Raw genomic sequence first — 4,354 nt, forward strand, 5'->3', positions numbered from 1 at the left:
ACTACAAATAGTTTGTTAATGTTTTATAACAAATAATAAGAAAGAAAAACATATTTGAGTTTTTCAAAGAGTTTTCAAGCATTTGAGTTTGAACTTTGAGCTTTGGTTATTCAAGAGAGAAGTGGAATAGGATTACTCTGTATTGATTTCAGTTGATTCTATAACAGTGTAATTCGTTCTGTAATTTGTGTACATTCTGGTGTTGTAAAGCCAAGAAGGGTTGTGTGCTCTTGAGGTTGTCAAGATCAACATTCTTGGTGAAGTGTGTGCTGAGCCAAAGGAAGTGTGTGTCTTGAGGGGATCAAGGTCACTTCTTTGGTGGTGTGTGTATGTAATCTGAATTTGATTACCTAGTGGATTCCCCAGTGGTTTCTGGGAAACTGAATGTAGCTCTTGGGTTAAGAGTGAATCAGTATAAACTGTTTGTGCATTTCTCTCTTCCTTAAACTCTTTAATTTCAGTTGTTGTTATTTTTACTAGCATAAACAACCGATTGTTTTTCTGGTGCTTTTCTGTTTTGAGCTTTGTTCTTGGCAAACTGAATTCCTAAATCTGGTTTCTTGCAAAGAATTTCATTTTATCTCAAAAAGTTTGCGAAAACCCCCTTTAAACCATTCACCCCCCTCTAGTTTAAAGCCATACATTCTAACACTACTTTCTTCTTAGCATGAATTCTCTCGGCCCCACAGTGGACGCCAATTGTTCTCAAACGGGATTGGGGCTCAGATAACTATTGAGATTGCTCCTCTCCTTCCTTGGTCGGTTGGTTTGGATAACACTTCAACTCCTCTCCAAGCAAGCTCATTCATTCCCTCTACTCGTTCCACCTCTCAGTCTCCTTGTAGCCCAGACTCAAATGGTACCTGCAGAAGGCACTCCGATGCTTAAGTCAGTTTAGTATTCGGTACTCGATAGTCAGAGCACTGTGTGATGACGTACCTGATTCTTAGAATCTGTGCTATTTATATTATTTTAATGGATCTTTCTTATTGGGGCAGATTAAAGGATTTTGGTCACGTTTAGAAATACATTATCTAACTTTTAACTTGATTAGCTCGATTAATTCTGTTTGAGCTAATTGAATTTGTGATTTCGGTCAACCATTAAGAGAACCGAAATATTTCGTATGGAACAACCTCTTAATAAGAAGACGTACGAGTCTCACTAGTAAAGTAAACTAAGGGTTTGCAATTAAATCACGGTAGGTAGAAAGACGCATGAAAATAGAAGGTAAGACCATATTATGCTATTATGAAGTTTGCAGTTAGAGGATGGGAATAATATTTTATAATAATTCTAATATAATGGATTTTGAATAATCATTTTATAATGCTAAACAAAAAAAGAATATTTTAATTACAATGTTTACCTTGAGATGGTTTCACACATAGATTTAACTTTAAGAAATTCCTACAATAAAGAACTTATTCCCCATCATACAAATAATTCTGCAGTTTATTAAGTAGAAAGAATTGTGCAACATAAAATAATGAGTGGTGGGACTTTCAGCATCTCATGGAATATTTTTGGCGCAAGCAACATAAATGGATAAAATAATAATTTAATAATCAAAATGAGAAAAACTAATATAACAAGATTATTGACATAATTAAACAAGAAAAAAATATAAAATTATTAGAAAACAATATGGTGGAAACAACTCCCGATGTTGCGTTCCCAATTGGATGACCAATAAATTTCAATTCCATAATATTGAAAGCTCCACCACATGTTCTTTTACATACAGATTAAATATATATTGAAATAATTCTATAATTATTGAACCTCTCAAATAGATGTCCTAAATTAGAATTTTCTACTCTATAGTAATAATAATAAAAGAAATAAACAAAGAAAATACTATTAAACCAAAAAATCAGTGGTTTTATTAAAGAAATAAGCAAAAGTGTTCATCAGAGAGTACCTTTACCCATTATTTAAGCTGCATTGCCCAGATCCAAACCAATTAGCTTCATAAACAACATAGCCAAGAATCACCAATCATAACACCCAAGAAAATTAAAACTAATATAATTTTAAACCATGCAAATTAACCATAAAACTTATAATTTAAATCCTAAATCATACTTCACATAAACTAATAAAAATACCAAATCTAAGAAAGCATAAAGCAAACAATGAAATAAGTATGTACAATATGAATAAAAAGAGCGAGAACAACTCCTTATTAATCAAATCACATCTGATGTGATGAAGAATCTAACAAAGTACAATTTCTTTAAAGCGGAACAATTAAAGAATCATTATTCAAGCACATCACGTCCAATCTCATTTTTTACAATAAAATCTTGAATATATGGAATTAAATCATGATGATAGATGGGTAACTGAAACCAAAACAGTCAAACAAACAAAATATCTGATAAGAGCAGGTTTTCTTGAGACCACCACGAACTAAATTGAAGTTTCTAAAAAAAAATCACTAAGAGGAATGAACCTGGATGAGTGAGTAGCACCAATACTGGGTATGAGACAGAAAACTTGGCTAAAGGTGGGTGCGCATTGGTTCTGCCTTCTCCCTCGTTGCTTCCCTTTTCGCTTTGCAGAGCTTCTTGATCAAGGCCATGGCCTTTTTTGTTAGGCCTCTCTAGAACCTTCTACGAACCGGCATTGAAAAGCTTGACGAGTTCATCGGTGGACATAACAAGAAGCGCATCGAGATCCACGCCTCTGAAACTAAGCTTCTTGAACGTTCTCTTCTTTGACAGCCCTGTTACCGCCACATCTACCATTCTTGCCGCTTCCTAGGTTTTCAACAACAAAAAATAGACACATCCAGTTTAATTATTTAATTAGAAATTAAATGAGTCTAGGAAAGCATAAATATAATAATAATTTATGAGAAAAAAAAGAAAACGATAAATTTTCATTTCTCACGTACAAGTAGCTTGCATTGCATCCAATCTGGAAAACGAAGAATAAGAACTATGCTTTGTGTGTAGAACCCAGTCTCGTTGTTCGCAGTGGTGATGCCATCGTTTTCTTTGTTTATTGGGTTTGATATTAGACAATAAAAGGAAAGTAGCACACAATAATGGAACATACAAGCCCAACAAAAACGATAACGATGCACACTTTTGACGGAAGGAGAAGTCACGAGGAAGAAGAGCGTGAGAGGGATACTGAAATTTTTTTTTTTTTGACCTTCTTAGAGATTTTCTTTTATGTTATATGTGATTTAAAGCTGACATAATAAGATTTTTTATATTTACAAAATTGTCATAAATGTTATAATAAATACTTAGATCGGCTGACTTTAAAATGGACACAATAAATCTCTTTATATTTATAATTATATCATATATTTTAAAGAACTTAAAAGTGGGTTAATAAGAGTCTCTTTCTCTGAACATAATTTACATTTACATAAATTACAAAATATCTTAAAATGTCATTACTAATAATATGTTAATTATTTAAAGTATGATTAAAACATATTTTACATGCTACATGTAAATCCATAATACTAAGGATCTAATTAAAAGATATAAAATCCAAGAAAAATTGATAACTTTTAATTAACTCTAATATTGTTAATCATACGTTAGAGTATCTTTATCAATGTCTAATCATTGTTAAGAATAGAAAAATCGAAAGATTTAGAATTTAGAGTTTAAAAACTAATTGAATGAAGAAGAAACACTCTTCAATAAATCTGAACTTGTAATAATATAAAAACCTTTATTTCATTTTAATTAATGAAGTTTTAATTTCATAATAAAAAAATAAGTTATTTTAAAAAATAGATAAAATCAAAATAATATTTAAAATCTAAGATAAAATTAGTTTTATTTTGATTTGGTATTATTATAAAGTAAATATAATCGCAAATAGTAGTTAATAGAAGTAATAGTAACTTATATATATTGACTAAGCGATCTATAATTCAAATTTTGGTGATTTACTAATGAATAATAATAATAATTCTTCTAAAATTATTGTATTAATTAATTATATATATATTACAAGAAAATTATTAAATAAAAAATAAGTTTAAAGATAAAAAATAATTAATTGCTATAATAATTAAATTAGAAACTATATTAAAAACTAAAATGATTTTTAAATTAATCTTTATTGATAAATAGTTTTTAAATTGATATATAATTATTTAATTCTAAATTTGGTAGAAAAACTAATTAAATACCAATTTAGAAACTATTTTTCAATAATAAAAACTAATTTAGAAACCAATAAATATTTTAATATCTAAAATGGTTTCTAATTTAATAACTATAGCAACTAATTATTTTTTATCTCTAAAATTTATTTTTATTTAATGATTTTTTGATATATATATATATATATATATATATATATTAAAGTTAAGTTA

General features: G+C 29.0%; 1 long non-coding RNA gene across 1 annotated transcript; it reads right to left on the minus strand.

Moving 5' to 3' along the window:
* Positions 1-1,757: 1,757 nt before the first annotated feature.
* On the minus strand, positions 1,758-3,157 carry LOC137811331 (uncharacterized). Its single transcript, XR_011081051.2, has 3 exons — positions 2,903-3,157; positions 2,459-2,765; positions 1,758-1,970 (listed from the first exon to the last, which is right to left on the minus strand). It is a non-coding gene; the product is annotated as an uncharacterized LOC137811331 (long non-coding RNA).
* Between the last annotated feature and the right edge of the window lie 1,197 nt (positions 3,158-4,354).

This window comes from Phaseolus vulgaris, chromosome 2 (genome assembly GCF_051622355.1).
Source record: "Phaseolus vulgaris cultivar YP4 chromosome 2, ASM5162235v1, whole genome shotgun sequence".
Classification (NCBI taxonomy): Eukaryota; Viridiplantae; Streptophyta; class Magnoliopsida; order Fabales; family Fabaceae; genus Phaseolus; species Phaseolus vulgaris.